At 45.4% G+C, this 13958-nt stretch overlaps 1 protein-coding gene across 9 annotated transcripts in view; it reads left to right on the forward strand.

The window, feature by feature from the left end:
• CABIN1 (calcineurin binding protein 1) overlaps positions 1-13958 on the forward strand; it is a 356172-nt gene that overhangs the window by 262231 nt on the left and 79983 nt on the right. The window lies entirely within an intron of this gene.

Raw genomic sequence — 13958 nt, forward strand, 5'->3', positions numbered from 1 at the left:
CTGCATATTGTGCCAGACACTGAGCCACCGTGCTGCATATTGTGCCAGACACTGAGCCACCATGCTGCATATTGTGTCAACCACTGAGCCACTGTGCTGCATATTGTGCCAGACACTGAGCCACCGTGCTGCATATTGTGCCAGACACTGAGCCACCGTGCTGCATATTGTGCCAGACACTGAGCCACCATGCTGCATATTGTGCCAGACACTGAGCCACCGTGCTGCATATTGTGCCAGACACTGAGCCACCGTCCTGCATATTGTGCCAGACACTGAGCCACCGTGCTGCATATTGCGCCAGACACTGAGCCACCATGCTGCATATTGTGTCAACCACTGAGCCACTGTGCTGCATATTGTGCCAGACACTGAGCCACCGTGCTGCATATTGTGCCAGACACTGAGCCACCATGCTGCATATTGTGTCAACCACTGAGCCACTGTGCTGCATATTGTGCCAGACACTGAGCCACCATGCTGCATATTGTGTCAACCACTGAGCCACTGTGCTGCATATTGTGTCAACTACTGAGCCACCATGCTGCATATTGTGCCAGACACTGAGCCACCGTGCTGCATATTGTGCCAGACACTGAGCCACCATGCTGCATATTGTGCCAGACACTGAGCCACCGTGCTGCATATTGTGTCAACCACTAAGCCACCGTGCTGCATATTGTGCCAGACACTGAGCCACCGTGCTGCAAATTGTGTCAACGAGTGAGCCACCATGCTGCATATTGTGTCAACCACTGAGCCACTGTGCTGCATATTGTGTCAACTACTGAGCCACCATGCTGCATATTGTGTCAACCACTAAGCCACCGTGCTGCATATTGTGCCAGACACTGAGCCACCGTGCTGCATATTGTGTCAACCACTGAGCCACTGTGCTGCATATTGTGCCAGACACTGAGCCACCGTGCTGCATATTGTGTCAACCACTGAGCCACTGTGTTGCATATTGTGTCAACTACTGAGCCACCGTGCTGCATATTGTGCATTACTTGTTCTCTTTTTCAGTTCTTCTTGCTGTGTTGAGAGTCCCCGTACTCTCTGCTGGCACACTGGGCACACAGATCATGCCCTGGTCATGTTCTGTACAGTCCTGGACAATAGTATAGAAAAAGGTATCTGTCTCACTTGTTTTAGGAGCCCAGCGGACCTATTGTGGTGTCTCTGATGACAAGAAGCAACCAGACCAATGGTAAAATACCCCTTTTATAGTAAAGTCAAACTATATGTGGTGCTGGATCCAAATCCCACCAAGGAAATCTTCTCCAAGGAATTTTTGTGTTCTCTCCTCATTTGTGTAAATTTGGTCTTGTACTTGTTTCCTGCCACACTGACAAAGAGACAAAGATATACTGATAGGGAATTTAGATTCTTAGTCCGTATGGGGACAGCGATGATGGTGTCTGTACAGTGTTGTGGAATATGATGGCGCTATTTAGGCAAGTAAAAATAAATAAATTATAAGTTCTCATCATAGGGAATTGCTATCAGGATTCCCCTGCAAAAAATAAAAAACCCAGAAAAAAACTAGATGGGACACATCCACATTATAGGTTCTGTTTTTAACAAAAGACACAACACAATGACAAATTTCTGCCACACAGAGTTTTGCACAAACTTCGCCCACTGTCATGGCAGCGTTGGGTTATGTTCAGATTGCAAATTCTCACACTCCGCCTGATGGTTTCTCTGGTGTCTAGGATCAACACAGGCAGACTCGGGGGTTGACATGCTGCTGTGTGCTGATTCAGAGGTGAGCTAGCAAGCGTTAAACTATGCTGCTCTGCTTGCTCCTTTGTACACATTCAAGCTATATCTCATTGTATGTAGCTATATCGGTCAGTGAACACACATCCAGTCGTGCAGAGCTAGATATACTCTAAGGGGATATCAGACTAGGGGGATTAAGGATAGCCCAGTGAGGTTCTTTTTGATAGAAATCGTAATATCAACAAAGATGTTAAATAATGGTCTGGTCATAGATCCCTAGTCCTTCACCTTCCTGGCCGCGGAGGTAAACACCATAATGTTTTGGGCGCCCCCGCTCCTCGTCGGCTATCCCTAGTAGGCCCTAGAACTGCCTGTGTGTCAATAATTGACCTAAAGCCCAGAAAGTGTGGTTAGTGCTGAAGTCAGGATTATTCAATCACACTAGGTGCATAGTCAAAATGCTAATTAGTATTAAATATATTAGTTGGTCATAGGGGAAATCCCCATACAGAGTAGTTGTAAAAAATGCTCCCCTCAGATGCACTCTAATGGGTGAGAGGGAGTACACAGATAGCTGTCAAAAATCCGTTACCCAGTGCAGATGACCAACTGCATTAAAGTGGACCTGTAAGAATTAAATCCCAGTAGGGTACACATATCTTGCTGGAGAACAACCTCACAGAGGATTCCCGACGCGTTTCCCCCACTTTGTTCGGGGTTCATCAGGGGATGTTACCATCTCATGACAATGCACATAATCCAGGTCACCTTTAAGTTTTCAGTGTCCTGCCGGATCCTATTCAGCCCGATTCTGACAGGGTGAGGTGCTGAGGTCCATTCTGCATTGACAGGAGGACCATCCGACTACCATTTACAGTTCTCTGAGGGATCTTTTGGCAGGACACTGAAAACTTAAAGGTGACCTGGATTATGTGCATTGTCATGAGATGGTAACATCCCCTGATGAACTAGGGATCTATGACCAGACCATTATTTAACATCTTTGTTGATATTACGATTTCTATCAAAAAGAACCTCACTGGGCTATCCTTAATCCCCCTAGTCTGATATCCCCTTAGAGTATATCTAGCTCTGCACGACTGGATGTGTGTTCACTGACCGATATAGCTACATACAATGAGATATAGCTTGAACTTATAATTTTAATGTTTATAAATAAAAATTGCTTTTAGAGTAATCAGTTTTTGGTCTATTAACAGTTGAATTCTCTAATTCTTATTAAAATTGGTGTGTAATCCTTTGTACACATGTTGTGGGGAGGCTTATCATATCTGCTCTCCTATTTATGCTGGTGGAACCCTTCCCCCCATGCCAGCTATAGTTTGACTCTGTTGGTCAGTCAGGTGTAATGTCCCAGATTTACTGGTGAAAGTTTTGCTTATTGCTTGGTGCGGTTGTGGAGTTTACCTCTGTTGTTTTGTAGCTTCCTTCCTTCTTATTTTTCTTCGTGAATCTCTTTTTGTCGTAACCCTTGTGTGTGCGTGCTGTGTGACAGAGTTTTAGTTTTCCCTTGTCTATCTTTATCTGAGGTTTCATCTCACTCTTGTCCTGTCCCTCCCTTGGGTGAGGGGCGGGAAATCAGATCAGGACTGGTCAGGAGCAGGGCCAGGAAGAAGACTCAGGCCTCTCCACCATTAGGAGTATCTCTGAGGTTAGTGATAGCATAGGGCCCCCTAGCTTGAGGGACTGCTTAGGAGCCCCGATTCCCCGCTATCCCATAGTCATCATGACAATTTCTCTCATGACTGACTCAGTGTATTTTATGGTTGCAGGGTGGCGTCTATCATTAATGGTAGGAATATAACCTCATATCGAGATTTTCTTACTATTATATCTGACAGAATTACAGATGTGAACAAAGCCTTGCTTGATATGAAACCCCGTCCTTTTAGGGAAAGTCTGCATCTTGTCTTTGGCACGAAGTTTCGCGTTCCTTACAAATTGAGCTCACTCAGCCACGCAGTCGATGCGTTTTATCAGCCCTGGAAATGCTTCGAAGATGTTGGCTTTAGTAGAAGCCGTCTGTTGTCGATTTTATTGAGAGTGAATGTATTTTTGTCTAAAGCATATGTCTGCATTGGGATCTTCAGTATTACAGCTTAAATATTGGAGTGTAAACCTTCTAAGTGTGTTCTACTTTATTATTTCTGGGATCACTTTTTTCTTAATGCTCTGAAGTAGGATTATGTAAAGCTGATACACCAACTTCTGTCCTCCTGCTACGCTTGGGATCACACTAATAGAGTCAATGTCGGATTGTTCTTTCTTATACAAGTAAAAGGAAGAATTTGTCACACAAGAGTTTTCCAAACTGTTAGAAACAGGACACCAGATATGGGACAAAGTACTAAATATCCAACATTTTTCCAACTCATATAGACCCAACTCTTTGACCTAGCTGGTTCATATTTCTGACTTTTAGAAAACTCTCTAATGCTACAGATAAATTTCCTTCAATCCATGTAATTTATATTTTGTATTCATTTTACTTATATAGCACCATCATATTCCACAGTACTCTGCTCTGCAGACATCTTCACTGTACTCAGCTGGGCTCACAATCTAAATTCCATATCAGTATATCCTGGGAGTGTGGGAGGAAACTAGAGGAAACCCTTGGTGGGGTTTGAACCCAGTATAACCAGTATAACCACGGAGCCACCATGTGGTGTATTTTTACCGTAGTACATTACACTATGAAAATCTCTCAAAGGACCTGCTGAAAGGGCCATAGACGTTAGCGAGCAAAGGTTTACCAAATTATTTTGCCATGATTCTGGTCAGGATATGTAACAGCCCCTTCCTCATACACATGGAATCCCTGCAGGACATTTAGTTTAGGTTGACAACCTAGAAATTAGGTCACCAATCTGAAGCTAGTCAAGGGATGCTGGATAAAAATTGGTATAGCTTGAAGTTTGTGGGTCCCAAAGCAAAACCTTAAACAAGTCTTTATTAGTATTGGGCTTTTTTATATGAGCCAAAGGGACCATTTGAGCCCACCTAAGCTCCAGGGTGCAGATATGACGGCAATTCCTGAAACCACTATTTTTATGCCTCTGCTGGAAACTATAGCTTACCACCACCCAAAGGGACACAGATTGGAAACCATTGATCTAGATGTTCTATATATCTGCTTAATATGAACTGTTAAATGTCTGAGCAGGAGTGAATGGAATTGTCTAAAGTGGTTTAGTTCTCAATATAGTAGTTCAGGCTCACAGACTTTACTACTGTTTATTCTCTGTGGCTGGATTTCCCCTTCAAGCTGAGGAAGTTGTCATAGAGGAATGACAGATTGCGCTGATCATTGCAGATATCTCCAGACCTGGTCATGTTAAGGTTATTTCCATGTGCTCATGCAGGAATGTACAGTGCCTTGTGAAAGTATTCACCCCCTTGACTGTTTACCTCTTTTGTTAAATTACAACTAGAGATGAGCAGACCCAGACTGTAAAAGTCCGGATCTGCGCAGTTTCAAAGATACTTGGGTGTCGGATCTGGGCTTGGGATTCTGGGTGTTTGATCCGGATTGGACACTCAAGAAATTTTTAAAAACTAAAGAAAATTAAGAATGAAGCGAGCGCTTCATACTTACCGAGGCTCTGTCGGGGCTGTACGCTGCTCCTGCGGTTTCTCCTTCACTTCCTGGGCCGCTCATCATTACTCATCCATATGCACTGCTTTGCCCACCCACCGACCATCCTGGTGTCCGTGATTGATTGCAGTCAGACACGGCCCCAGCCTGTGTGACAGCGTCTGCCTGCATCCAATCACAGGCACTGTCTGCGGTCAGTATGATCGTCTAAAAATAAATAAAACAATTGACATAGGGTCCCCCCATATTATGATACCCAGCACAGATAAAGCATATGGCAACTTGCTGCAGCCCCCAGCCATGCGCTTATCTAGGCTGTGTATCAAAATAAGAGGAACCAGATGCGGCTTTTTTTTTTTTTTTAAACTATTTAAATAAATAATTTAAAATACCGGCGTGCAGTTACCCCCCCCCCCCCCCCAATTTTGATACCCAGCCATGATGAAGCCCGACAGCTGGGGCTGGTATTCTCAGACTGGGGAGACCTATGGTTATTAGGACGCCTGCACCTTAAAAATAGCAACCTGTAACTGCCCGAGATTGTTGCATGCACTAGATGTGATGAGCTCGGCACTTTACCCGGCTCTTCACTATTGCCCTGGTGTGGCCCATACATTCCAGGTTTACGGTATATGATAACGTGTACGAGCTACTTCCAGGTATGACGTGATTTCAAAACGCACCTATCACATGACACCTACCCGCAGACAGTTGCACTGCTTTACCCACCCTGTGGCCGTCCTGGTACCTGTGATTGATTGCAGTCATCTGAAACGCTGCCACTCAGGGTGGGGGCACGCCTGACTGCCACAAATCACAGGCGCTGGTGGGCGGGGAAAGCAGTGCATATGGAGGAGCAGTAATTAGCAGCCCAGGAAGGGATGCGAGGCCTGGGATCAGCGTACAACCATGCCGGAGCCTTAATTCTTGTTTTCTTTATTTTTACTTTAATTTCCCAGTGCCGAATCTCGATCGTACACCTTGAATCCTGGGCTTGGGTCCGGCAGCCGGGCATCCTTGAAACAGCACGGATCCGGACTTCTACAGTCCGGGTCTGCTCAGCCATATTAAGCACCCATAAGTTTGCGGAGATAAGCTGAAAAAACGGTTGTGTATGGCCAACTTCACTGGGCGCACAGAACGTTGGACATGTATTTGTACATATGTAGAGCTGCATTCATAGTATTGCATTCTGTAGTACTGAAATCTCCCAAGTTTCCTTGCTGGCTCATTGCTTGCCCAGGCGTTTTTCCTTGAGAATCTAATGTAAAGTTGATTGTCTTAAAGGGATTGTCCAGTCAAAATAAGTTATCAACTATTCAATGTGACATTATCCTCGTTGATGGGACCCGCACAGATTGGCAGAATGAGGAATTTTTATCCCAGACTGAGCACTTATTGTTGTTACAAAATGCAGCCGCAGGTCTGATGCCCGCCCAACAATTTATTCATTCACTGTGCGACCGTCAGACAAAGCCGAGCACAGCGGTTGGCAGGTCTGTAGAGTTTGAATGGAGTAGCGGTCAAGCAAATGCACTTCCACTCTATTCTAAAAGGGATAAAAGTACCCAGTTCTGCCAAGGGACCCAGTGGTGAGACCTCCAATTATACCCACAAGTCATCCGCCATCCTGTGGATAGGCCGCTGAAAAGCAAAATTGCTGAATGTTTCAGGTAACAATCATGAAAACTGTGAATGCACCTCTGGCCGCTATATGTGGCAATGAAATGTACTCACAAAGTTACTCAGCGATTTATGTAGATTATATATTAACTGTAAAATGCTGAAGGCGGAAGCACTTTTTCTCCTCAGCTTTTCCTCTCCGATCAGGATTAGCACACAACTTACTATTCTTCTGGTTTCTATTACAACATACAGTGTGCAGCTTCCTGCAGTATTTCCATGTTGCTGGATTGTGAGGAACATAATTCATGCTTGCTTTAACAATAAATAGCCGACAATGTAGTATTACAGTTTCCTGTACCCAGCACAGTATAGATTGGTGGTCACCAAGACAGGAAGCCAAATATTGGCTTGGCAGTAGTGTGAATTGCCACAGCTTGGGCTGAGAGAAAAAGTGAATGCAGTCACTGTAATCTTCATTCTGCTGAAGCTTTAAGGATATTAAATAAGTTATCTGGGACAATTTTATTTTTTAACTATGGGCTTAAAGGGAACCTGTCACCAGATTTGGGGCCTATAAGCTGCGGCCACCACCAGTGGGTTCTTATATACAGCATTCTAACATGCTGTATATAAGAGCCCAGGCCGCTGTGTAGAAAGTAAAAAACACTTTATAATACTCACCTAGGAAGGTCGCTCTGGTGCAGTTTCGTCAAATGGGTGGCGCCGTTCTCCTGGACCGGCGCCTCCTCTTTCGGCCATCTTGGTCTTCCTTTTTCTGAAGCCTGGGTGCATGACGTGTCCTATGTCATACACACTCGCCGGCACTGAGGTCCTGCACAGGCGCACTGTGATCTACCCTGAGCAGGGCAGATCAAAGTATTGTAGTGTGCCTGTGCAGGACCTAAATACCGACCTGTGTGCAAGATGTAGGACGCATCATGCACCCAAGCTTCAGGACAAGGAAGACCAAGATGGCCGAAAGAGGAGGCGCTGGTCCAGGAGATCGGCGCCACCCATTTGACCAAACTGAACCAGAGCGGAGCGACTTCCTAGGTGAGTATTATAAAGTGTTTTTTACGTTCTACACAGCAGCCTGGGCTCTTATATACAGCATGTTAGAATGCTGTATATAAGAGCCCACAGGTGGTGGCTGCTGCTTATAGGCCCCAAATCTGGTGACAGGTTCCCTTTAACAACTAAGAGGCAGGTAGTTGCTAACTACCTGCCTGTTCTGTTCAGTGCAGATCTCTGCCAGCACAAAGCGATCACAGATTTCTCCTGTCGGCGAGTTTGCTGCTTCTTGTCAACTGAGCAGCTCTTGCTCTTCTAGGCTGCTCTGATGATGAGGCATGACTGCTGACGTCATGCTGATTGACAGCTGTCTCCACACAGCTAGGCAGCGGGGAGCCAGCTGTCAGTCACCATGATATTGGTATGAGTGCCCTGTCAACCCTGTGCTCTGTCGATGTGACGTCAGGGGATGTTGCAGATCAGTCTGTGACAACTCTGCTCCAGCAGAGATTAGGTAGGTAGTTAGCAACTGTTCGTTCTTATAGCCATACTTAGAAAATTAAATACTCCTAAACCACCCGTTTAATATTATATTCAAGGAGGTATCAATACTCAGTAACATGGCCAAGGTAAGGAAGGCTGAAAAACGACCACCTTTGAATAAGAAACATAAGAAATAAGAAACCGTCAAGACTGGGCCAAGAAATATCTTAAGACTGATTTTTCAAAGGTTTTATGGACTGATGAAATGAGAGTGACTCTTGATGGGCCGGATGGATGGGCCAGAGGTTGGATCGGTAACGGACAGAGAGCACCACTCTGACTCAGACACCAGCAAGGTGGAGGAGCGGTACTGGTATGGGTTGGTATCATCAAAGATGAACTTGTGGGACATTTTCGGGTTGAGGATGGAGTGAATCTCAACTCCCAGACCTACTTCCAGTTTCTGGAAGACAACTTCTTTAAGCAGTGGTACAGGAAGAAGTCAGTATCGTTCAAAAAAAACATGATTTTCATGCAGGACAATGCTCCATCACATGATTCCAACAACTCCACTGCGTGGCTGGTCAGCAAAGGTCTAAAAGATGAAAAAATAATGACATGGCCTCCTTGTTCATCTGATCTGAACCACATAGAGAACCTGTGGTCCCTCATAAAATGTAAGATCTACAGGGAGGGAAAACAGTACACCTCTCGGAACAGTATCTGGGAGGCTGTGGTGGCTGCTGCACGCAATGTTGATCGTAAACAGATCAAGCAACTGACAGAATCTATGCATGGTAGGCTGTTGAGTGTCATCGTACAGAAAGGTGGCTATACTGGTCACTAATTTTTTTGGGTTTTGTTTTTGCATGTCAGAAATATTTATTTGTAAATTTTGTGCAGTTATATTGGTTTACCTGGTGAAAATAAACAAGTGAGATGGGGATATATTTGGTTTTTATTAAGTTGCCTAAGGCTATGTGCGCACTAGACCGTTTTTCCCGCGGATTTGCCCCGGAAATTTCTTGAGAAATGTCTGCAATCTTTGTGCAGACATTTCCCATGAAATTCAATGAGAAAAAAAAATAGCTGTGCGCACTGTGCGGATTTTTCTCAAGAAAATTTCTTGAGAAAATTTTCTCGAGAAACTTTCTTGAGAAAATGTGCATGTCCATTAATTTCCGCAGGTACCTGCGGTATTCCGGGGGTATTCCGCAGGTAGCAATGATGTGCGGTATACCACCGGAATAGCCGCGATTTACCTGCGGTAATGCCCATCGCTGCCTGCTGTTTTGCAGGAAGCGATGTCATTATGCCAGGAAGAGGAGCAGAGGAAACACACGTCGCACTCCCTGGACGCCGCACAGAAGCACTTCCGTGCGACCTCCAGGTGTCTGTGCAGTGTGTGTCCTGCTCCGGCCTCGCGGCTGCCTGCACTGCAGGGTGTCAGTGTCTGCCCGCAGTGTCAGCAGCCTGTCACGCTGCAGCGCAGGCAGACACGGACATCCTGCAGTGCTGGGAGCTGCGGGGATGACGATCGCTGCTGTCAGGAGGTGAGATCATTACCTGCTGTGACGATCTCCTGCCTCCTGACGTCAGCGCTGTCACTGCTGTCTAGGGCCGACTCGCGAGCGGCCCGAGACTGTCACTAGCGGTGACGTCACGGGCTCTCGCGATAAGTCAGTGACAGCGCTGACGTCAGCAGTACAGGAGATGATCACAGAAGGTAATGATCTCATCTATGCTCCTGATGGCAGCGCTCGTCATCCCCTGCAGTGACCTGAGCTGACCTATTGATGTTAGCTCAGGTCACTGCATTGCTCTCCCAGCCAATGGGGAACATTCTGTTTTTCATTGACTGGGACAGCGACTATGGTATGGATCGCCGTGCCCCCCCCCCCTTATTGGATTACGCCGGACGTGGAATTGATTGTGCTCTTTTCAATAAATTGGTTAAAGAGGGAATGTTTTGGGGAGTGTTTTTTCAAATAAAACTTTTTTTGTTGTCTATTTTTTAATTATTACTGACTGGGTTGGTGATGTCGGGTATCTGATAGACGCCTGACCTCACCAACCCCAGGGCTTGATGCCAGGTGACATTACACATCTGGCATCAACCCCATATATTACCCCGTTTGCCAACGCACCAGGGCGCGGGATGAGCTGGGGCAAAGCGCCAGGATTGGCACGTCTAATGGATGCGCCACTTCTGGGGCGGCTGCGGCCTGCTATTTTTAGGCTGGGGAGTGTCCAATAACAGTGGACCTCCCTAGTCTGAGAATATCAGACCCCAGCTGTCCGCTTTACCTTGGCTGGTGATCCAATATGGGGGGGACCCCACGTTTTTTGTTTTAAATTATTTATATAATTTAAAATAACAGCGTGGGGTGCCCACTGTTTTGGATTATCAGCCAAGGTGAAGCTGCCAGCGGTGGTCTGCAGGCTGCAGCCGTCTGCTTTACCCTAGCTGGCTACAAAAAATGGGGGGACCTCACGTCATTTTTTTTTAATTATTTATTTATTTTATGGCTAAATACAAGGCTAAGCACCCTTTAGGCTACTTTCACACATCCGGCTTGAGCTCTGCGGCTCAATCCGGCTGTGCAAGCTATGCAACGGATGCGGTGAAAACACCGCATCCTTTGCATAGGTTTTTCCTTTGCGGCCAGTCCGGTTTTTGCCGCTTGCGGCATGCTACTGAGCATGCGCAGTGGCAAAAACCGCATGCGGCGGCCGGATGCGGTTATTGCCGCATCGCGCCGCATCCGGCCGCCATAGGCATGTATTGAAAAATGTGCCGCATCGGCCGAATGCGGCGCGATGCGGTTTTTTTTTGCCGCACGAAAAAACGTGCCAGGCAACGTTCCATCCGGCTGCCGCATCGGCTACATCTGCCGCATGCGGCAAAAAACGGACGGAACGCAAGGCCATGCGGCACAATGCGGCACTAATTAAAGTCTATGCAGGAAAATCGCAACCGGCAGCAAAAAAAACCGGTTGCGATTTTCATGCAAAGTGCCGGATTGTGCCGCATTGCAGAAACCGGAGGTGTGAAAGTAGCCTAAGTGCCACATGAAAGTCACTAAAGGGTGCCAGCTTAGAAAATGCAGGGAGGTGGAACATTATATAGGTTTTTCTCATCTATCTATCTATCTATCTATCTATCTATCTATCTATCTATCTATCCCTCTATCTATCTATCTATCTATCTATCCCTCTATCTATCTATCTATCTATCCATCTCTCCCTCTATCTATCTATTCATCTATCTATCTATCCCTCTATCTATCTATCTATTCATCTATCTATCCCTCTATCTATCTATCTATTCATCTATCCATCTTTCCCTCTATCCATTATCTGTCTATCGATTATCTTTATTATTTATTGCAGGGACAAACCTGCGGTAAATCCGCGGTAAATCCGCGGCAAATTCGCGGCAAATCCGCGGCAAAAACGCATGCGGATTTGGTGCGGATTTTTTCCGCAGGTCCGGAAATCTTTCACTGGCAGAAGTTTCTCAAGAAATTTTCTTGAGAAACTTCACATTTCTAGTGCGCACATAGCCTAATAATTCTGCACAGTAATAGTTACCTGCACAAACAGATATCCTCCTAAGATAGTCAAATCTAAAAAACAAACCACTCCAATTCCCAAAAATATTAAGCTTTTGATATTTATGAGTCTTTTGGGTTGATTGAGAACATAGTAGTTGATCAATAATAATAATAAAAAAAAAATCCTCTAAAATACAATTTTCCTAATAATTCTGCACACAGTGTACATTGAAATTTTGGACACTTTTCTTATCCCATCAATTGAAAAGATGTTTGGGGATGATGAAATCATATATCAAGATGATAATGCATCCTACCATAGAGCAAAAACTATGAAAACATTCCTTGAAAGAAGACACATAAGGTCAATGACATGGCCTGCAAATAGTCCGGATCTCAATCCAATTGAAAATCTTTGGTGGAAGTTGAAGAAAATGGTCCATGACAAGGCTCCAACCTGCAAAGCTGATCTGGCATCAGCAATCAGAGAAAGTTGGAGCCAGATTGATGAAGAGTACTCTTTGTCACGCAATATGTCCATGCCTAAAGGGGGTGTCACACGCAGCGATATCGCTAGCGAGCGTACCCGCCCCCGCCGTTTGTGCGTCACGGGCGACATCGCTGCCCGTGGCGCACAGCATTGTTCGGACCCGTCACGCGGACTTACCTGCCAAGCAACGTCGCTGTTGCCGGCGAACCGCCTCCTTTCTAAGGGGGCGGTTCGTGCTGCGTCACTAAGCGGCCGCCCAATAGAAGCGGAGGGGCGGAGATGAGCGGGCCGAACACCCCCCCCCACCTTCTTCCTTCCTCATTGCCGGCGGCTGCAGGTAAGCTGTAGTTCGTCGTTCTCGAGGTGTCACACATAGCGATGTGTGCTGCCTCGGGAACGACGAACAACCTGCGTCCTCAACAATCAACGATTTTTTTAATCCGGAATCCATGACCCCGGCGATATATCGTAAGATATGTCGTTGCGTGTGACACGGCCTTAAGAGACTGCAAGCTGTTATAAAGTGGTGCAACAAAATGCTAGTGATGTATTGGAGTGTTCTTTTGTTTGTTTGATTGTTTGTTTTTCATGATTCCATAATTTTTTCCTCAAAATTGAGTGATCCCATAATTTTCCCCCCTGTTTGGTCTTAATAAGTAACCGTTACTGGCTAGCACATTATCTTTTCATGATTTTTTTTTAGTGTTTCTTAAAGTTGCCATTTGAAATTACTTTAGTTCTGTGCCGTGTCTGTGATCTGCTTTTTTTTAAACAAAAGTAAACAACTGAATGAACATCCTCAGAGCCAGGTGAGTCCATAATTTTTGCCAGGGGTTGTATATACTGTATATACTGACATCACTGTAGAGAAAATCTGTATCAAACCTTCCGGAGCTGTTTTCCTGTCTGTGCATTCATACTTGATGCTATATTGTATTGCATTTCAGGAGCACATTAGTCTCAGTTACTGCTGACAGATTGTAATAGTGAGACATAATAAAGACACCAGAGAAACAATAGTCCCTTTATAATGTGCCCACAATGTTTACTGGAATTACAGATAATGGGGCAGGTAGAGGTTCAGCGGCCGGCCTGGTAGTTGTGCCATCAGTCTGTGCGTGGCATTAATAGCTCACTCGTCATAATTATAACCTTATGAAAGACTGGAGTAGTAGCTTCAGCTAAGAGCTGTGATTCAACGGCTGACTTACAGAACAGGTACAAATAGCAGGATTGTGGGTGGGATAGAACTGCTGATGTCTTTGTCACTTTGTATGAATAACTGCAGAAGTTACTTAAAGACGCATCCAAATGAGAAATTTTATTCCCTAAAAGTGGCTACATAGGTGTGTGGTGTTAGTGTAATAATATACTTACCAGTTGTTGTCTTCACTAGTTTCCAGTATCGCTCTGGTCCTCTTCTAACGCACGTGACTTCAATTCC

The sequence above is a fragment of the Anomaloglossus baeobatrachus genome, chromosome 1 (assembly GCF_048569485.1).
Source record: "Anomaloglossus baeobatrachus isolate aAnoBae1 chromosome 1, aAnoBae1.hap1, whole genome shotgun sequence".
Lineage (NCBI taxonomy): Eukaryota > Metazoa > Chordata > Amphibia > Anura > Aromobatidae > Anomaloglossus > Anomaloglossus baeobatrachus.